Below are 22,474 nucleotides of genomic sequence, written 5' to 3' on the forward strand. Positions count from 1 at the left end.
TTTTGTGGGGTTTTATCTTTGGCCTTCATCTGGTACATAGCCTTCTGCCTTTTCATCTTGTCTATGTTTCTGTGAATGTGGGTTTTTTTCCACAGGCTGCAGGATTGTTGTTCTTCTTGTTTCTGCTCAGTAATAACGTTTTTGACTGTGATGTATGTCATGGGAACCCAAATACTTTGCCAACAGAAAGTGCAAAATTGAGCCTAATTAGGAATGACAATTAATTATATATGAAATAATTTCTGAGGGACTGCAGAGATGAATAGGGTAGGTGTCTCAGGGAAGCCCCCTCAGAAGAGGTAAGAGTTGGATGAGGTCTCGAGAAGGGATTTGGAGCAGTTTTGGGTGGCAAGGGATGGCCCAAGTATCATGTGATGTGTTTAGCAACTGGGGAGGGGATGAGCCTGAAGAAAACGTTTCTATAGGAGAATAGAGCCAAATAGGAAACCTGATTACTCTCCAGAGCTGCAACCTGCTTGTCTGTCAGCTAAGCTAGCAGCTTTCCCCTGATCTGTGCATTGAAACTGACAAAGAGATTAATAAACCAAGTTCAGGGCTGAAAAAGGACAGGACCTCCGGAGAACTCAGTCAGGACCTGTTTGAGGCTCAGAAGCTGATTTGTAGGGCACAGAAAGAAGGAACTGGGCATTGCTTATTCAATGAACACAGAGGAAGAAATACCATTGATTTCACTTTTAAGTAGCTTCTCTGTGCCTTGGTTGTCTCGTCTATAAAACAGGGAGAATAACAGTGTCTCCCTCTTTTCTTTTTCTTCTTCTCCTTCCCTTTCCCCTTCTTCTTCTTCTACTTCTTCCTTTTCCTCTCCCTCTCCTTCTCCTCTCCCTCTTCTCCTTCTCCTTCTTCTTTTTCTTCTTCCCCTTCTTTTCCTATTCCTCCTTCTTCAATCATCATCATGATTATTCTGAAAACGTTTCATCTCTCTGCTTCCTGGACGTCACAACCCCCAGGTTTTCTTCTTGCCCTACTGACCTCTCTTTCTCAGGCTTCCCTTCCTCTGCTCTATCTCTGAATGTTAAGGTGTGGCAGGGATAGACCTGGACCTCCTTCTCATCTACATCTGTACATTCTCCAAGATGATATCCAATTATTTATATAGAGGTTTAATTATCATCTAGAGCTTTTAAATGGCCCAAACATAACCCTTGACTCCCTACCCCAAGCCTTCCAATCAATTCCTCATTCAACCCTCCCCCTTTTCATAAATGGCACTGTGATTCACCAGGTTGCTCAGTTCCAAAACCTGCGAGACTTTCTTGATTCTTCTCTCTCCCTTACACCCCATATGCAATCCATCAGCCAGTCCAATTTACCTACTTCTTAAGCCTGTGTTCATGTCTGTCATTCCCTCAGCAAGTCCACCCCTCCCTAAGCTACTGTCACAGCAGTCTCCTAACACCTGTTTCTCCCTTTGTTCTACTCCAACCCTTCTCCACACAAAATCAGGGGGATCTTCAATTGTATCTGATGGAGTCCGGTGACTTCTTATCACAATTACATACAAATGGCTTCCTCTGGCATATAAGCCAGGGAGACCCAGCTCTACCTACCTCTCCCACCTCATCTCCCACATTTCACCCCATCAGCTGCTAAGTTTCAGCCACGCTGGTCTTCCTTCCTTTCCTCAAACCCACCCCGCTCATTCCCACCCTAGGGTTACTAGTAAGTGCCCATGAGGGTAATGTGGCCAGCTTCTCCTTGCCAGTCATGACTCATTCTGAATGTCACCTCCTCAAGAGGACTTCTGGTCACTCCATCTAAAAGTAGCCTCCCAATCATTCACTTTCACATCAACCTATATTAACTCTCTGCACACACTTATCACCAGGTAATATTTTCTTGTGGGTGTGTTTGTTTGTTGTCTTACAACGTCCCCACACTAGAACAGAGACCTCATCTGTCTTAGTCACTTGAATATCTTCCACCTATCACGGTATCTGGCACATAGTAGGTACTCAATAACTATATTTTACACTTATTGAATTTTAAAAAACACGAGGCAGTATAATTGAGTAAAAGTACATAGCGTTTTGGTCCAGATATAAGCTAAAACCAGGTTCTTTCTGTGTGACCTTGTTACCCTGCCTGTAACCCTGATAACAGCTGTATGACCTTGAGCTTCCTCAACCATTCTGAGCCTTGATTCATTCATCTGTTACATAGCAATACCACTTACCATGCTGAATTTTGAGATGATTACATGAGATAATGAAGGCATGTAAAACAGCATATCCTGACCATTATGGGTCCTCCCAAAATATTACCTATTTTTATTAATGTTGAGCCTCTGAGTGGCAATGAAAATTGCGACCTCAGGTGATGGAGAGAAGGACCTGGGGATAGAGAAGCCCTCTGGCCTGAGACCAAACAAAAGCAGAGTGAGGGAGAGAAAACTCAGCCTGCAGCCTTCCTTTACTCCCCCTGGCTGGACACCCTGTTGTAATGCTGCTGCTGGCAGTGCCGTTCAAATGTACATAAATATTGGCGCATTCTAATGGCACTGGATGGAGGCTGATAAAGGCAATGAGAGACAAGATTATTGATGTCTGTCTGAGGGCCTCCGTGGGACCCAAGCCAGGGCTGGAACAAGGATCCAGAAGTTGCATCAAGACAATTGATTCTCTGTCACCCCAGGAAGACATGCATTCAGGGGTGCTGGCAGCCTGACAAGCAACCGCCTGCTTTAATGAAAGCACACAAATAGCCCTCTCCCACTGTGGTCTCCTTTTGTGGCAGCCTGCAGGCCTCTAATCTAAAAGGTAGTTGGCACTTTGGATTTATATTGATGAAAACAATGGAAGAAAGACCAAGGTAGGCAAAGGTATTTGGCCATGCTCCTGGTGTCCCTGGGGAAATGGGTGCTCTTTGTGGCAGGTTTTCAATAGAAGGGACATAACAGAGAGGCACTGGAATGCCGCCTCAGGGAGCTCTGGGTGGCCAAGCTGCTGCACAGTTTAGTGGAGAGCAAAGAGCTCCAGGTGGGAACAAGGAGAGGGTCCCAGAAGAGCTGTGAACCCAGCTCTGGTCCTCTCTGGGCTTTATACTCATCATTGGTGACAGGGTCCCTGACGTTTCATGGAGACATCCTGGGCTGTGAGGCCCACAGGGAGCCCAGGACTGTCATTATCTGTTTGCTTACCTTGTCCCTACTAGACTGTGAGCCCCTTGAAGTCAGCAACTCTGACTCAGTTCATCTCTGGATCCCCAGAGTCCAGCATCGTGTCAGGCACCCACAGGTCACTTGTTGATGTTTGTTGGGTAAATGCATAGACTTTGACAACATCCTCTCTGGCTTCTATACAGAAGATAAGCCTTGGCCTTGTAGCATGGAAATAACTCTCTGAGAGGGACAGAAAGGTGAGGATGCCAGTGACTCAGAGAGAACTGTCCCATGGGTGGAGAGTTACTGAAAAAACCTAACAGAAACCTAGGGTCTGGTCCCCACCCCATTCTGATTTAACTGAACAGTAAACCCTCACCGCTGCCTCTGGACCACGTTGACCTGAGCCAGCTTTAAGCATTGCCTGTGGCAAAGGCAAGGCCTCCCAGGCCCACCCAATGGGCTGCCATTTCCTCCCCCTCCCACTGGTCCCACCTCCCTCTACTCAGTGAACGAAATGGAACAAAACATGGGTCTGCAAAAAGTAAAGGCATTGGGGGTCTACAAGAGACTCACTCGTTCTCTTACTCATTCGTTCATTCATTCATCTACTCAACTAATGTTCCTTTAGCATCTGCCTTGCTCCAGGCCCAGAGATTTCCCAAGCAGTCACACAAAAAGGAACAGCAAGCTTCATCATAGTTATTTAGAGAGCTCACCACCTCTTTTCCTCCAGGCCACTTCCCCAAGGCAGGGCTGATTCTGAAGTTCTCACTCTCTGAGGCTGCAACTCCAGTGGAAAGCAGGGGTGCTTGTCTGCTGCAGTCCATCTCTGCATGAGGGCTCCTCCCTGCACCAACCTAGGATGCCCTGGAACCCCGGCACACAGCAGAGCTAGGGGAGACCTTGGCACAAAGCATCCAGGGGCCTAGTTACTGAAATATCGAAAGGTGCTCATGAGAAATTAGCTTCCACTCTCTGAGATACCTGCTCTACTGTCGTGCTCATGGTGGAAGCTGGGGGAGGAGAGCTCAGCACTCTGGCCCATCTAATTTAATTTATAATTTATGTCACAGCAGCAATTAGTATGATTGTTTACATTCCTTCTTAACACTTTGCCCAAATCCCTGGGTGTTTGAGATGGCTGGTGTATTCACGCCCAACTTGTTGGAAGGTTTGCGTGTTCTGGGGGAGGGGAGGGTGTGTGTGGGGGGACTGACAGCAGAAGATGGGGAGGGCCAGGGAGTCCTCAGCCTGAGCCATCTGGGCTGTGTCTCGCTTGAAGCATGGGATCCTAACAGGGATATCTGTCTCTCATTGTCTTTGGCTCATGTTTTCTTGGTGCGGGGAGCAGGGACTTGACCAGGAAAGAAAGGAAGGGCATGAAAGATATGTCTGGGAAGGAAGAATCTCGGCACGTCTCATGTCTTGTTCATCTGGGGCTTAACCACCACCTGCCTATGTTGAGAAAGGTTCAGAGATGGGGGAAGAGGTGAGCTGAAGGTTGCCTGGGAGAAAAGAAGGAAAATAAAAGAAAGTAAGGAAAATAACATGTTGGTTTATTTTGAATGCTGTGTTCTTTCTGTTACAGCATGCTTCCTTTCTGTGGGTGTAAGGAGTTGACAAGGCTAACGTAGACCGAGCTTTTGGAAAAATAAGTGTTTGCAACAAGACCGTAATGCAGGGATAGAGGCAGAGTGGTGGAGGACAGAGTGGGCAGAGGGGTTGTTGTAGGACTCAGGGTATGAATGGGGCCATCAGAGTCAGGAGAAGGGTGCAGTGGAGAGGAGAGAGGGACTGGGGCAGGCAGAGCCGAGCACCACGAGGTCTCTCCTACTCACTCAGGGAAAAGAATCAAGAGTCCTGATAGTAGATGAAGGCTGTGAGCTTTGCAATCTAAGGTTGGTTAGGAAGTCTCTGTGTCTGTATTTGGTCTTTTAAATTAATGATTGGTATAAGTGTTGGTAGTGTTTTCTATGACACTTTTTAATGACTCTATGGTAAGAGTATTATTTGTCTTATATTTTAAATATTCCTGAGTATTGGGAAAGCAGGAGTAATAAGCAGTATTCCATGAAAATAATTCCTCAAAGGATTCCACAAAACTTAGATGCATAGAAAAATCAACTTCTGAGTTTTTCTTCTTATGGAAAAATACTCTGTCTGTGCATGTGTATGTGTGGTGTGTGCGCATACCTATATGCAGTCAAAATTTAGACCCAGATGCACACCTGGTGGTAGCAAGTTTCTTGTGAAAGGGATCATATTGCTGATAATCCTCCTGCCAGACAGTGAGTATTTTTCAAGGCCACCTGTCTCATTCCTTCAGGTCCAAGTGAGATCTCTGAGCAACACACATGAACCACAGTGTCAGGGAGAATAAAGAAATGTCAGTCAATAGAAGCAAACATTAGGTTTGTTTGAGTAAAAAGGAATAAAAGACACGTGTTAGCTATTTCCTGATGAATTAATGACACCATTTAACAGAGGGAGATGGTTTCAGAGATGATTAGGAATCAGGGAGAACTGGGTGGATGGCTCATTTAGGGAGGAATCCTAACAGGATTCCTGTTAGTTTTTTTGGACATACTTAATGTGACGATGCCTACAGTCCCGGGGCATGGACTTTGAATGTTTTTTCCAGTAGAAGTCACAAATCGAACCGAGCCAGCCACACTCCATTTTCCTGTCCCCTTCATGCCCAAAGGCACCCACTTGAGAGAATATTGGCCAGGACTCAAGGTCATGGGCAGAATAAAACTCATGGGCTCCAAAGCGGTCAAATTTATGAACTTAACCGTATTCCCACAGTTCTCTAACCAGTGGAATTAACCAGGCAGAGATTACTGAGAAAGTGGCCTTCAGTGTGACCTATGCATCAGCATTCAATAAGTATTGTTCAAACAGATGAATGAACTGTTAAGTGAAGAAGCAAATTGTGGTGGAGAAGGGTCATAGGTCAGTTATTGGATTGTGCGTAAGAAGGTGATTGGTGAAGTTTCAAGTGCTTTCCTTGACTACCTAGGAAAAAGCAAGCTCGAAGTAGACTGAAGATCAATTACTGAGGGGCAGAAAGAAGTACGCTCTCAGAGAGCAAAATGAAGAAATTCAAGAGAAGAGGGAACTCCAGAATTCCAGGGGAAAGGGATACCCAGAAATGTGGAGTCTCAGAGAGCTGAAAGAGAATGAAGACTCAGACGCAATGTAACTTAAAATTTATTTATTTATTTATTTATTTATTTATTTATTTATTTATTTATTTTTGGCTGCGTTGGGTCTTCGTTGCTGTGCGCGGGCTTTCTCTAGTTGCAGCGAGTGGGGGCTATTCTTCGTTGTGGTGCGCGGGCTTCTCGTTGCGGTGGCTTCTCTTGTTGCAGAGCACGGGGTCTAGGCACGCGGGCTCAGTACTTGTGGTTCACAGGCTCAGTAGTTGTGGCTCACAGGCTATAGAGCGCAGGCTCAGTAGTTGTGGCACACGGGCTTAGTTGCTCTGTGGCATATGGGATCTTCCTGGACCAGGGATCGAACCTGTGTCCCCTGCATTGGCAGGCAGATTCTTAACTACTGTGCCACCAGGGAAGTCCCTGCAATGTAACTTAGAGGGGAAGAACCAAGGCTGCTTGACATAATAAGAAAACAGGAAAAAAACCAGCAAAGGAGGGTCACATGTCTAAAATCCACAGAACTTTAACTGATTTGGGATTTCCCAAAGTCCTGAGGAATGCCGGTGTGCGGTTAAGATGCATCACGTGAATAAAAGGGCTTCCGTGTTCAAAGCAGTCTGTGAAACGCTGGTTTAGACAATGATGAACAGAGTCGTTTCCCACACACCTCAGAGCCTTTAATACAATCATGTACACTGTCAGCCTCCATAAGGAAGACACAGTGCTGGCATTTCGCAAACTTAGTTGATGATAGAACACTTTTTTCATGGAGCATTTGACAGAGTGGTTACTCAAAGAAATACTTCAGGAAACTTTGAGTATGCTTCATTCATGTTTGGTCTCTTTGGATTGTGGCAGTGTGGTGTGACAGGAAAAACATTAAAGAGGGAATGAAAGTTCTGGTCCTTGCCCTTGCCACCTGCTACCTGTGTGATTTTGGACATTATGCAACCTCTCAGGGCTTCCATTCCCTCACATGCCAAATTATGATGAGCTAGATGATATTGAACTCTTATCTCAGGCTTTATCATTCTAATCAGTTCCCTTTGATTATTTGGAACCATGTGTACATAATGGGATGGATAGGTGAAATCCATTCATCACTTAATTGATTTTCTGTCTCCCTCACTACACTGTAAATTCTGGGAAGGCAGGGTCTGCTTCTATTTTATCTGTGCTGTCAGAACCGTAGCGCTTTACACAGGGTGGAAACACAGTAGAAGTGTGGTACAGTAGGTTGAATGAATGAATGAGTGGCTTCCTATTTCATAAGCCATCATGTCATGCCTGCCAGAAAAGGAGATGGACTTTCAGCCTTCCTCCAGCAGTGGAGTCAGGCTGACACACACGTCCAGCACAGAGGTGCCACGTGGACACTCTCCCGGACAGGGCTGGCCAGGCATCGGTGTGCACAGGGACCCTTGCATCTCTAGCTTCCTGAGTCTCCCAGAGGCCAGAGACAGGCTCTAGAAAGAGTTAGCATCTTCATCTTCAGGAGCAGGGTGGCTCCTTCCCCACCCTGGGACTGTGGCTCCCACAGTCACTCTCCTGTTTGTGCAAGAGCGCGAAGCTCACAAATATCCTCCTCACAAGACCAGAGCTGCCTGAACGCAGAGCTGACTGCTTCATTGTCAGCTTCTGCAGGCTTGGTGGCTGGCAGTGAGAATCTATTTTCTGTCACTAAATTAATCACTGTTGGAAGCCAATCTCCTGGGGTTTCCCCAGACCCACACCAACACACAGTCTCATGCCACTTTCCTCGGTCTGTCCTTTCCATCCTCCCTTCCCTTTTTGCCTCCCGACTCTCATATCTTCCCTCCCACTGCAAGCATTTGGGCTGAGGGGGAAGACAGCCAGAGGGGTGCTGGAATGGCACCTGTACAGGTCTCTTTATGAATGTCCAGAAGATGGGATGTGACCGCCTGCCTCGTGCTGGACGGGGTCGGACAGAGGAGGCATCTCAGTTCCATCTGCCAGCTCACCCTTGACCAATTTAGGTGTTTTCAGGGTCTTTTCTGGAGAAGGGTGGTGGCAGTAGAATCACTCCTTTAGGAAAATTGTTCCAGTAAAAGCAGCTCTGACTTGGAGACTGTGGGGTTGGTCACATCCAGACTGAATTTGATCAGTATTGGTAACACATTGCCACTTACTGCCTGTAAGGAGTTGAGTATTAACCTGATTTTTCTAGGACAAGACTTTATTATCTTTCTCTATTAGACCTCTGTGGGCTCCTTGCTCTCTTATGGGAATAAGCTGTGTGTGTGTGTGTGTGTGTGTGTGTGTTCGTGCGTGTGTGAGGTTAGTAAGGAGAGAAGAGCGCGGAAGCTTGTTCTATAGCAGACCATCTACAGACTGAATGTTTATGTCCTCCTAAAATTCATGTTGAATCCTACCTCCCAAGGTGATTATATTAGGAGGTGGGGCCTTAGGGAAGTTATTAGGTCATAAGGACAGAACTCTAATGAGTGAGATTAGTGCCCTTATGAAAGAGACCCCAGAGAGCTCCCTCGCCTCTTCTACCATGTGAGGACACAGTGAGAGGGTGGCCGTCTATGTATCAGGAAGCCAGCTCTCACTAGACACTGAATCTGCCAGCACCTTGATCTTGGAATTCCCAGCCTCCAGAACTGTGTGAAATAAATCTGTTTATAAGGCACCTCATTTATGGTATTCTGTTACAGCAGCCTGAACAGACTAAGACACCTTCTTTGGGATGCTGTGAGGGCTACAGGAAGCCACTCAAGTAAATGGAGAAAGGGGGAAGCAGGACCAGCTGTCCTGGGCCCATTGACCCCTGCCCTGTTGGTGCCAACCCCTTGCCCCCAAACTCATCCCTTGTTTCTGGGAGCCGTACTTTGGAGCAGTTTGAATCTTGCTGCAAACAGAGAAATGGTGGCCTTATTATTTTGTGGGCTTTCACTATAGCTCTAGCTACACATGGAATGCTTCTCGGAGCAGTAAATTTTAAACTTTTGGACAATCAGAAGAGGGAATCCGTATCATTGCATCACCCTCATGTAGTGTGTGTGGGTCTCCAGAGGCAAAGGGCAGCAGGCTCCTGCACCCCTCCTATTGCCGCAAGAGTCTGAGAGGATGATTCCTTGGTACACCCCTTTTCTGCCCACCCCTGCCCTGCAGAAGTCCCAGCCGTCTGTGCGGGAGTAGGACTGACATCCATCTCTGGGCAAGCACCTTTCAGGAGGGTTATCCTCTCTGCCAGAGTTCTGGGATCGTGTCTTATTCACAAGGACAGGCTCAACTGAGCTCATCACTCCATCCTACGCAGAAGATGGCGGGAGTCAGGGGAGGGCTGAACTGCCTTCCAGTGAAAGTACATTTAAAGTAGAATCTGGAATTAAAGGAAATCCATGCTCCTTAAGGAAACCCAACGTAGATTTAGATGTGGGAAGAGGGGAGGGTCTGAGCCACTCTGAGTGGAAGCTTTCCTCACCTCTTCGAGCCTGCGTCTTGGTCTAGAACACGGAATCCTAATCCCTGCTCCGTAGGGTCATTGAGAGGATTTACGAGCTTATGTGTATAAGGACTTGGGCCCTGGGGAGGCTCGCAGTAAGTGATAGCTATGATTATGATATTCATGACCACAAATGAGCATTGGCAGTAATTAATACGTTTTAACTCTTTCAACGCGTTCTTCTGTTTGTAGCTCCAGGCTTAATCCCAGCACCGAGAGCCTAGTTTAGCAAACTGGAGATTTAAGATCCTGGATTCCTACATATTTTTTTTTCATCAGGATTAAAATCATCCTTGGCTGGGGGTGGGGGTCTCAAGTGATTCAGGAACCATCTCTGGTGACAAATGCCATTCAGTGGGCGGCCCCTACTGAGCGCCAGGAGAGTGCTCAGGTGTGCGGGGACCCTTGCGTTAGTGGTAGCTCTGGTCGGCGAGGGTGGATGGAGAGAGGTGTCCGTCCTCGGCTCCCTACCTTTGGCCCACCCTGAGCTCAGGAGAGCCAGCCTCAGGTTGAGGGCGGGGCCCTGCAGCAGAACATCTCCAGTCCCTTCCGCCTTTCTCCTTACATCCTTGCCTTTCCTCCCAGAAAAAGTAGTAGCCAGTGACTCTGCCCCAGTGACCTTCCTGTATCCAGTTAGCGGTGTGTGACATCTTTTCCAGAGCAAGTCATTTCTTAAGTTTCACATCACTTTGGGAAGAAAAAAAAAAAGCCCACCCTCTGGATGGCAGGAGAGAAGAGCATGCGGTGTGAGAGATGGCACATTGAATTCAACCCCCCTTCCTGGGCTTTATGGCAGATCAACAACAGCGTGATCTGCAGACTTCCCTCACAGCTGGAGCTTCGGCTGCCTTCCTCCGCACCTCCCCACGCCTGCTCCCTCTGTGCTGGTGCAGCTCACCAGGAGAGCCAGCTCTTCCTTGGCTGTCTTTGGCTTCAGCCTCCTCTGGGTCCTGCTGGCATCCCCAGCAAGTCTACCACCCTTTGCAGCTTCAGAGTCTATTTTGACACTGGCCTGTGTCTCCTGCCCCCTCTCCTTTATTGACTTAGACTCTTGTCTTTTGGGCTGATCCATTGCAGGGAGTCGTTCTTCACTCCTTAGCCCCATTGCTCACAACAAAATGGTGTTGACTCCAAATAATAGATTTGTAAATAAAAAGGGAGGCTCACCCTTGGCCGTTGCTTCTCCCTGCCCCCATCCTTCTTGTTCCCCTCTGTCTGTGTGCACCTACATCCTGTCCGCACCTGTAGCCCCCCGAAGGTCTTCCTACGTACTGAGCACTGTACTGTTTACATATTATCTATAAAACTTCAGTCTTCATGACAGCCCCATGAGGGAGTACTAACATTATCCCCACTTGCACAGAAGGGAAACCGAGGTTCAGATCAGTCCCCTAATTTGCCAAAAGCTGCACCACTAGCAATTGGTAGCGCCAGGATTTAGACCCACACGGTCTTGTCCCAGGGTCCATGCGAATCCATTTCTTTACGCAAGGTTGCATACAAGACAGACAATGCTGCTCTTTTGTTTTTAGACACACGTGGGCGTTTAGTCCTCACCCTCAGACCCCATGTGCACACAGTGCCCTTTATACCCGCCTGTCCTCTCTGTTCCTGCCCCCTCCTCCGCTCTCCTTCACTGTGTCTCTCTCCCACTCCTTGCCGCTCTGCGCTCTGCCTCTGTCCCTCTTGCATTTCCACAGTCCCAGTGCTTTGCTGCAAGCTGTCTGCCTTGGTACAATCTCCTAGTCTCCCTGTCTCTCTCTCCCCTGCCTTGGCATGGATGTTTCAGCTGTTAGTCTGCCAGCATTTCTCCTCTATGCCTCTGTCAATATCTCTTTCTCTCACTGTCCCTTTCCCATCTCAACACCCTCCTGCCTTCTCCTCGTTCCCTCTCTGCCACACTTCTCTTCTGTCTCCCTCTCTTGTTCATTTAATGGCCCCATTTATTATATCAGGATGCAACCAAGAGCGTCTCTGTCTGTGCCCCTGCCTACCCCGCTCCACCCCCTCCTCCCCCCGCTGAGACTCTCAGCTGTAGATGGGAACCAGGTTCAATCCAAGCCCTGTTCCTCGCCAAAGAATAACTCAGGAACCATGGAGGCACAAGACAGAACATCTCTGTATTTCAAGAGACATCCCGGTCTCTTGGGAGAAAACGACTTCTCTTGGTTTATTTATAAACTCTGGGGCTGGGGAGTGACCCGCATACAGACGGAGCAGCTGGCTGGTGATGGGTTCAGCTGGGGGCCTGCGTGGTCCTCGGCTAGGACCTCCTCTCAAAGCCAAGGCCAGGCTGTGTTTAGGCGGAGGCTACACAGTCATCACAGGGTAGATCTGTCTTCCCCCAGTGCCCTCAGGCAGACAGAGGCAGGATGATGGAGGAGCTACCGATTTCATGGAGGGCAGTGACTCATATCCGTATCACCCGTGCAGGTAAAACACTGAAGCCAGAGCAAGAAAACAACTCGAGTTGGAAGCAGAATCCAGGCCTTTCTCCTCCCTCTGGAGAATTCTCTGCTCCTCCACGTGGCCTCCTGCTCCTCACATGGGTGGCCTTGAGTGGAACCCACTCGCATTTACTTGCTTGACCCTGGCCTCTTCCAAAAAATCTTCGAATCTTCCAGCCTCACTCCAATCCCTTCTTTCCTCAGTACTGTCCCCCCACCCCCATGCAGTCCTTTGTTTTTAGTCTGTGTCATATTGATAAAGGTCTGTGACATTGTCTTCATGGCTGGGGATAGTGCCTCATGATAGAATGCACCTGTAACCGGGCATATGGCCCACCGTAATTGAACTTGGGTATTTTGATGGTGGCATCACGTTTTCTATTAATGTCGTCCCTCCCCCTTCTCTTACAGTTAGTCTAGCATCCAGCACACAGTAGGTGTTCAGTAAATGCTCCAGAGGGCCTGCACCTGGCCAGAAACTTGGAGACCTCTCACCAGCGCCCTAGGTGTCTGGTCCAGCGTCCTGTCCCACAGCAGGGAGGATGCGTGATGTCTAACAAGCTTCAGCCCAGCCTCCGTAGTGCTGCAGCTTTGTTCCCAGGCACCAGCAATGTAGGCTGGGGCTGTTTAAGCAAGACTGCAAAAAGTCCCCCCTTATTTTACCCTGACCCTTAAGAACAAAATTTATCAATAGCAAAATATACAGAATTAGCTGGAAGAGCTCTCTTTTCTTGAGCACCAGAACAGGCCCACCTGACTCGGAGATTCACTGGGAATATGGACAGACACAGTCGTGGGAGAAGAGAGGAAACTAGTCACTCTGGAAATGGGAGGGCAGCACAGCCAGCCACCCCAACCGACCACCTGTGCTCTCTTGTTGTGGGTGATCTTGCCTGAATGTGTTTCCTAGTCTCCCTGCCTTCCCAGAAGTTCAAGGCCACGGCCCCGCAGGGCTTTTCTCTCTAGCTCTCCAACCCAAACCACTGTGGTTTCCTACATGGTCTTCCTGTCTCTGCCAAGCCCTCGGTTGTAGGCCTGTTGTGTTTATTTAATCATCAGTGCCATCTTTGCCCCTGGATGCTGTCTTCGAGATCTCCCTTTGCCCAGTGCCCTGCAGCTGCAAGCTAGCCCATTCCTAGGCGCTTCTCCCAGGACTGTCTCTGGGTTGGGAGAGGAACGGAGGGCATGAGAAATCAGACAGGAGAGGTAGGCAAGCAGGGATGCAAGATCATCCCAACACCATGTCCTCCAGAAGGGACCCCTCTCTGTGAATTGAGGAGGGGCAGGAAGGTGGCCAAGCTTGCAGACTGGTCTCTATGGCTGCGAGGGCAGGAGATAGAGCAGGGGGTTTCGGCCATGCATAAAAATGACCTGGGGCATGTTTAAAAAAATACAGATGCCAGGGCCCCACCTTGGGGATTTTAATTCAGTAGATCCAAGGTAAGGAAAGGGAATCTAATGTTTAAAATCTTCAAGGAATTCATGGAAGAGACTCTGACAAATACAGGTTTCTGGTAACTGACTATACTGCTGAACTGAATGAATAAGCATTTTCAGAACTCTAATGGAAAACTGATGAATTCATAAAAGTGTTAACAAAAGATCAAGATGGAAAAAAAAATGAATTACATGGGACTGAGTGAACTGATGAGGATGATTATAATTTTTGTGACTTTCTGTTTGAATAATAAAAAAAAAATCCCACAAGGACTCAGAGGCAAAAAATATACAAATCAATTTTCACTGCAAAGTAAAGGAGCTGTTACAGTGGAGGATTACTGGACTGAATGTCAATATTATGACATAGTATGAGTGTGTTGCGTGTTTGGTAATTGCAATCATTGTTGCTTTTGTTGTGGTCATCCATTTACAATGCTTGGTGTCAGTTTATTTATCTCTTGTAAAAATAAAATACAGTGTGTGTGTGTGTGTGTGTGTGTGTGTGTGTGTGTGTGTGTGAAAAAAAAGATGACAACGATATATCATAAATAGTTCTAACTATTAAGTAAAATGGATTCAGTAAAATGAAATTTCAAAAGGCAAAAAAAAAAAAAAAGATTTCAACTGGAATAAAATAAAATAAAATAAAATAAAATAAAATAAAATGCACCCAAACCCCTACTAACCTCCTGCCACATCCAGGTTGACCTGAGTCTGGGAGGCACAGGAATTACTCATTTCTCCCCCAGCTCACCTCCCTGGGGTGCAGGGGTGGGGGGGCGGGAGACGGGCATCACTTAGTTCCTCCCTCATTTATATACTTCACCCATCCTTCGTACTGCCCTTTTTAGGATGGCTGAGGATAAGAAAGAAGAGATTTTGTGTATCAGACTGGATTGGGGAAATAATTGAAAGAGTCACCATGATAGCCACCAATCAATCACAGTCACCATGAGCTACCTCTTAAGTCTTATAATTGATGCCCATTAGGAATAGCTTTTTCTTTATGTTCTTCTAGAAAAGAATGAACATTTGAAGGTGCCTAATGCATTTCTCTGTGGGAAAGCATTCATTTCCACTGGCACTTACTCCTAGCCCTCTGGCTTCTTCCCTCCTCTTCCTTTGTCACTCTTGATCTTCCTTATTCTACCTAATAAAAAATACCTTTCATTTACCTTTCATTTCTGTAGCCCTTTACAGCTTTCAAACCTCTCTCCTATGTATTATTTCTTCCCAACGACAATCCAGTGAGGCGTGCAGAGATTTTTAATTCCCAGTTAATAGATGAAGTTCAAAAACATTCAATGACTCTGGTAAGGTCACTTTAGCAGTAAGTAGTAAATACGGGCTCTGTTCTCCTCACCCGAGGCTCTGCTCTGCCCACTGCCAGGGCTCTGCCTCTCTTAGGCCTTTTCCTGGAACTCCTCCCCCTCCCTGCTGCCTTGGCTTTTCCTCCCAGGATAAAGTTGTCAGGCAAACAATTGTTCAGAGGTTTTCTGCTGCAGCGAAAGGCCTGCATGTGATGCGGTGGAAGGGCCTGACCCTGGTGTGGCCCAGAGCAGCGAAGGAGTGATGTGCTCTGACATGGGGACGTTGCTCCTGCTGTCGCTGCTGCAAGAAAGTAAGACCACAATGGCAGAGGGCCACTCACCTGCCCAACTAAAGAGGGACAGTGTTGCCCAGGGCAGAAGTGTGACGAGGCAATGGAGGGAAATCAAGGAAGCAGGGCTCCGAGAAGCCCAAGAGGGAGTAGAAAGTACCCATGAGAAAGCCTCACTGAATGTCCTCTGGCCACATTTTGGACACTGTCCCCCTGACTTTGCATTCCAGCTCCATATGCCCTCTGGCAGTTGAGGAATCGGTGCCATTAGATTCCTGCCTGCATTTCAACTCTTCTTTCTGGGTCTCCCCTCATACCACTCTTTTTAATGAAAAAGCACAATGTGGGGAAGTGGGAAATCACACCATTGGGAATCCACATGCTTGACCTCAAGGCCTGTCTCTGCTACTTGTTACCTGAGTGGTCTTAGGCATAACCGGACACTTACCCACAGAACCTCAGTCTCCTCACCTGTAAAATGGGGACAGTGGTAGCTGCCTCCCAGTGCCATGGTGGGTGTGAGATCATGTGCAGAGGAGCTCGTGCTTGCTTAAGATCTAGGAGATCTGGGTCCTCTTCGGGGCTCCATCTCTAACGATTGTATAACTCCTTGTGCAGGAAGGTCCCAGGTTCCTTCTGACATGAGTATTGAACAATTCTACATACGTGAGAGTTCCTGAGAATGGAAAGTGTCGTACAAATGTAAGGAATGATTACTATATCATTAATATATTAATTAATGATAGACAAGTGAAGTAGACAAGTGAAGCAGAGGGAGAGAGAGCCTCCATTCACTTCTTGGTGGATTTTCCTCTTGCTCAGCTTTTTTGTTTGTGGCTGATGCGTACTCTGGCCTTTCCGGCTGTGATTCTCACCGTCAGTCTCTCTTTCGAGTCCAATCAGGGGACCCATCATTGTTTCAGTCCCAAAGAGAGTGGCCCTGCCAGCTGTCCCACCCTCTGCACACAGCCAGGTGTGCATGGTCCTGTCACTCACCGGGTTAGTTAGGAGCTGCCCGGGCTTCTCCATCAGTGGTCATCACCACACGGCCTCGAGTGGGCTGGAGCTCAGCGAGGAGGGGTGAGGTCCGTGTCCTGCTTCAAGAGGCCCGACTTTCTCTCTCCGGAGACAAAAGGTACTTTAACCTAGCCTACCCGCCTCACAGGTTTCCTGCAGAGATTAATGCAGACGAACGATGGCTGAGCCCTCGGTGAGATATCAAGTGCCTCGGAACTGCTAAATCACAGCTTTCTTGCCCTAATCTTATCACCTGCCAATAAACACCAGAATATGAAAGGCTCACATTTGTAAAGCTCAGCCCAGTACCTGCAACTGTGCTGCTGCAGAGAGACTCAGAATAGTTCTCCTTCCCAGCAGTTACTATGGCACCCTGCGCATAGGGATTAATACCCCCGCACCACCGCCCTGAGCATTAACGCTGACACTGAGCCTTCCCTTTTGCATCCGCCCACAATTGGGTGCGATGTCGACGGCATCCAGTGTTTCCGGGACACCTGTCATCCCCCAGAGTGACACCACTTAACCCAGGAACCTGGCCCAGTGTCCTCCCACAGCCTCTCTGCACACTCCCGTGCATGGGGCCACCTGCCAGAATGGAAGTGACAGCTGTCTAACAGCTACAGCCGGCTCCTCTCAGGACCTCGGGAGGATGGTGGGATTTCCCTGCTCAGATAGCAGCAAGGAAGGCCCTGCAGGAGACAAGCCCCTATTTAGACAGGAGGGTGCCCACATGCCAGTCCAGCTCCCCGGGTGTTTGCGGACGTGTTGCGTTTGCACATCAGCGCTAGCGATTTCATCTGTACCTGCGTCTTGTGTGTGTGTGTGCATTTCTGCTGTGTAGACCCACAGTGACGCCTGCGTGCCCGTGTAGACAGCATGTGCGTGGGAGCGTGTATATGCTGCACATTCGTGAGTGTCCCGGTGCGGTTCAGAGGGGATATGAACACCATACTTGTGTTCCAACTGCTATCTGCATGACACTGGGGTTCAGGAAGGGTGAAGGGCCCATGGCTCTGGGTTGGCAGTGCCAAGCCGTGCCACCCTCGGTGAGGCAGTTTCAGTAAAAAGGCTTATAACACTCTGCAGTTACCCGTGCAGCTTTAGGGCATCCACAAAGCCCCTTTCGCTCAGGCATTGTTAACAAGCCGGGGGCGACAAGCCGACGTGCATAATGGGACAGAGTGAGAGGCTGAGAAGAGGGTCCTTGTCCCCTGAATGCTCAGACAATGTTCTGCTTCTCCCCTGTAAACTTGATGCAGTCTCCCTGCGCTGTGTGTCTGGAATCCCTTGCCCCACAGAAAACACAGGCTCAGCAGTCATGTCCCACCCCCATCTCCCCATTCTCCCTTTCCCTTCTTTTCTCTCTTTCGGAGCTCCCACTGAATGAGATTAGTCACATTCTTAATTAACTGTGCTGGTAAGAGCTCTATTAGGTATTAAATGTTTGTCACAATCCAATTAAAAAATCCATCACAGTAGGACAGGTTCTCCGAGGTCCAGCCGATTGATGCCGCGGGTCCTGGTGCTTTCCTCTCTGCTAGGGGATGGGTAAGAGAAGCAGAACCCAGAAGGCCAGAGCGGCAGGCGGCCTCAAAAGCCAGGGGTGCCTGGGGGAGGGGCTGCTCAGGGAGGCCGCCTGGTCTGGAGCAAGGACAGTCCGAACATCCCTAATGCGTGGAGTATTCAGACGATCGTAGGTTGATCAGCCATCCTAGGTTGCCCGGAACTGTCTCAAAGAGGGAGGTTGGTCACCTAGCCTACAGCATCACAGCTTCCCCTAGCCCCAGAGGGCAATGGGGTGAGGCCAGTGGTATGTGTGTGTGTGTGTTTGCATGCATGGGCACATGTATGGGGGTTGGGTGTGCTATGATGAAGAAGGGAAAGTTTGATGGCTTAAGCCTGATGGGAGGGCTTTTGGCTCAAGCATAAAGAATGGAATTTGGGGCTTCCCTGGTGGCGCAGTGGTTGAGAATCTGCCTGCTAATGCAGGGGACACGGGTTCGAGCCCTGGTCTGGGAAGATCCCACATGCCACGGAGCAACTAGGCCCGTGAGCCACAATTACTCAGCCTGCGCATCTGGAGCCTGTGCTTCGCAACAAGAAAGGCCGCGATAGTGAGAGGCCCGCGCACCGCGATGAAGAGTGGCGCCCGCTCGCCGCAACTAGAGAAAGCCCTCGCACAGAAACGAAGACCCAACACAGCAAAAAATAAATAAATAAATAATTCCCATTTAAAAAAAAAAAAAAAGAATGGAATTTGATGGAGTTAGGCTGTGGCTTCCAGGGGTCCAGCTCTAGGCCAGAGCTGCCGTTCAGAACTGTGCCATCTATTTCATTTTAAAGAGACTTGCTCAGAAGGAGAGCTATGTCGTGGGAAAAAGAAAAGGAAATGAGCGTTCATCCCTGGGTCTCCAGTCTTTCTTCCTGCGCTTCCTTGACCCTTTTCCCTTTTCCTTAAACCTTTCCTCAGGTTGGAGCCCTCCCTCTGCTCCTCCCTGGCCAGGCTGGACCCACACAGATCTCCCGGCTCCCTGAATCGACGGCCAGTTTTAGTGTCCCCAGTTCCCTGAACATCACGCCGACTCCCCCACTTCCCCTTGGAGCCAGGACGGGGAAGAGAGGAGGCCTACAGCATTGTTAATCCACAGAGCTGGGCCCCAGGGTGAGATAGTGAAAGGGGTGAGGTACCCCCAGCACCTCCCAGCCTTAATCATTCTGTGTGCTCTGCCACGTCAAGTCTCCTGACGTATTTTCTGAGTTTCTTGTTCCTTGCGTGCATCTTCTGTAGCTCTGTTAACCAGTGATAACTACACAATTGCTGCTTCTTATTATGATTGGCATGCCAAAAATGTCTTTTCACCCTCAATTCTTTCTAATTCCAACCCCCCCCCCACCCATACCAGCAGATCTTAAAATTCAACCTTCTAAGAAGACTGTGGATTTATCTGGCCAAGGTAAAGTGTTTACTCACTCAGTCGTGAGGTCCTGTGGGGCAGGAAGCATGACTCATTCATCTGTATACCCTCAGCTCTCAGCGCGGAGAAGAGGGTCATAGGAGGCAAAAAGTGTTTGTTGACTGACTAAATGAACGAGCTCACATTCAAGACACCCTTTTTTATTCTTCAGGGCCCCACATATGCTCGCCCCTCTGCTTCTGCATAAAGCAAACATTTAAATATTGGTCCAGCACCTACTCATCCTTCTGAATGCTTCTACCTTCCCCATCAGAATCATCTTGTCTACCTTAGCTTATAAATCCCTGAAGGGCAAAACCCCTGTGTGCTTAATTGTCTCCCCACAAGCCTAGGAGCCATGCTAAGTCTCTGGACAAATGAACGTCCTTCATTCTTTCATTTGTTCTTTAACCATCCAGCATGTGTTAACATCCTGAGTCAGGACAAGCTTAGGCTTGAGGAGGACAGGAAAGAAATGTCACATTCTGCCTTTCCCTCCAAGAGCTCACAATCCGGTTGAGGGGACAAGACATTCACAGGAAACAGTGAAGCAGCAAATCAAGGCAGATTTAAATTAAGGGACCCCGGTGAATGATGCAGACAGACGTGCTTTAGGAACTCAGAGACATGCGAGAGCCCCGTGGCTCCAGTGCTCAGAGAATGCTTCACAGCCTGAGCTGGAACTCGGGAGATGGGAGGCCCTGGGGCAGTGCTGAGGCAGGACGTTGTTTCCAGGCTGAGCATGAGGTAGGCAGACTTGGAATCAGAAGTAAGTGTGTTGATTGCGGGAAAAGAGTGGAGACTAGCCTAGTGGGAAGCAGCATTTCAGAACTGAAAGGGAATATGAATGGGAACTGATGACAATGGTAAATCAGACCCAAGCTCTGCAGGATGCACCTGCTTCTTTCTCCATCGCAAACCTTGAGCTAGCTGGGCACCCAGGGTCACTTGGCGCCAGGGAGACATTTGGAAGGTTTTCAGGGGCTACCAGCAAAAGGATTTGTGGGGTGTATTCTGACCTGGTTAGAATCTACCTCTCTGAATTCATGGGGTTTTGGCCTGAACACAGGCTGGCCTCACTGAGAAGGCGTGCAGAAACTTCCTCTGGTGGGGAAGAGATGGGCTACCAGCCAATGGATATTAAGTGACAAAGACAGTTTATCCTCACTCAGGGAGAAGGGCAACACTTAGGACTGTCCCACCTTTGACTCACTGCACTAAAAACATAAAATCAGTGATGGAACTCAGCACATCTCTTTTCCTACTGCAGCACCAGCCCCTGGATCGTCCTGAGTGGGAGGCCGAGGTCAGGGTGGCTGCTGAATAAGGATGCCAGACCCGGGGGAATCTCCTTCATGTCCATGTCGGACACACACAGATAAGGCTGGGGGTGAGCACCGGCAGACCAGGCGGGCAGGGCCAACAAGGAGCATTTGTTGAGGGCCTGCACTTGACATTCTACCTGAGTTACTTCATTGCATCTTCACCATAGGTCTGCAAGGTTTTATTATCTCTATTTTCCTAATGAGGAAATAGAAGCTATGAGATAAGTAACTTGTCCAAGGTCACTCCCTGCGGAGCAAGAGTCTGAATCTTTCTATCTATCTCTTTATTCAAAATATATATTGAAAGCCTACTAGGAACCCCCCACAGTGCTTGGCCCCTGTGCTGATGTCCTTTAGTGGAAGATCAACATCCCCCATCACACAGACAAAGGTACAGCTCTCAGGCTTCCTTGGATAAGGAGAGCACGTGACAGGGCCAACAGATCTGGCCAGGGCTGCCCCGAGTACTTATTTTGCTGCTAGGACAAATCTAAGTTTTCAAGCCTAGTAGGATCAGGACATGGAGGTGAGTCCTGCTTCACCCCGTTGTAGGGTTAATAAAAATACAGGACCCCCAGTTAAATTTGAAGTTCAGATAAACAATGAACCAATTTTTTACTACAAGTATATCCCATGCAGTATTTGGGACATACTTATACTAAAAAAGTTTTGTTGTTTATCTGAGACTGAAGTGTAACTGGGAGCGTCACCTCCTTGCCAGCAGTCGCTGCCATGGTGCTGAGTGAAGGACAGCATCTCCATATCTACTCAGGAGTCCTGGCAAGGGGGTAGAAGGGCCAGGGGTACTAAACAGCCTCTGCCGACTCCAGCGGCACTGGTCCCAGTGCCTCTCAGCGTGGCCAGCTTTCCCACAAGGCAGCCAATCTGCCTGGCTCTGCAGGGTCAGCTCCTGGGTGGGGCTCTGTCCCTCCTTCTCCTGGCTCCTGAGAACTGGGTATGGGATGGTGGAGGGGGAGCTCAGTGGACACCTCCACCTGGATGGCCAGACTCCTCAAACTGCAAACTCAGTATGTCCAAAACTGACCTGCCATCTTTTCCTCAAATTCGTAACTCTCACATTGTTTCTTGTAGTGGTGAATGGCTCACCCAAGCTAGATACTTTGGCCATTCCCTCTTTCTAGAAACATGCCAGTTACTCAGTAACCATGTGCTGTCTCTTTCCCTCTTCACATCTCTCCATCCTGTCCTCCTCTCCTCATCTCCAGGTAGTAGCCTGAGTTCCAGCCATCTTCATTCCTCACCTGAATTATTTGAACAACTTTTAACTCACTCTTTTTCCAATCCAGCTCCCGTGGTGCACGCTCAGTGTGATTCTTCCAAGATATAAACCCGATTGTACACTTGCCTGTATTCAGATTGCCACTGGTCCCCTGTTAAAATAGTGTTAAGATCGTTGGCTTAGTATATGAGCCTTTGATGATTTGCTCCCCCCACCATATGTCTTTAGACCCATCACACTCTTTTCCCATCTTCATCCCTCTCTCCATCCATCTGAAACCATTGCACTTTCCTGAATGTATCATGTTCTTTCTTAACTTTGTCCTTCAAAATTCAGATCAATGTCATCTCCTCCTCCAGGAAGCCTTCCCTGGTTCAGAGGTTATATAGATGTTTCTCTGGGTTCCCCCAGCACCCTGGGCATGCTCAGCTACTCGCTTATCACACTGTTGTATTTGGCTGTTTACTCCTGTAGGAAGCCCTGTGCCTATACACGGTAGGTGTTCAATAAACCGTAGCTGAATAAGAAAATGAATACGCTGTTATAGTGAAGGATTACTGGACTGAATGTCAATATTATGACATAGTATGAGTGTGTTTCATGTTTGGTAATTGCAATCATTGTTGCTTTTGTTGTGGTCATCCATGTACAATGCTTGGTGTCAGTCTATTTATCTCTTGTAAAAATAAAATAC

General features: G+C 48.3%; 1 protein-coding gene across 1 annotated transcript in view; it reads left to right on the forward strand.

Annotated features, from left to right (window-relative positions):
* Positions 1-22,474, forward strand: part of TNR (tenascin R) — a 425,185-nt gene that overhangs the window by 59,274 nt on the left and 343,437 nt on the right. The gene's annotated exons all lie outside the window — the stretch shown is intronic.

This window comes from Balaenoptera borealis (assembly GCF_965194805.1).
Source record: "Balaenoptera borealis genome assembly, chromosome: 1".
NCBI lineage: Eukaryota > Metazoa > Chordata > Mammalia > Artiodactyla > Balaenopteridae > Balaenoptera > Balaenoptera borealis.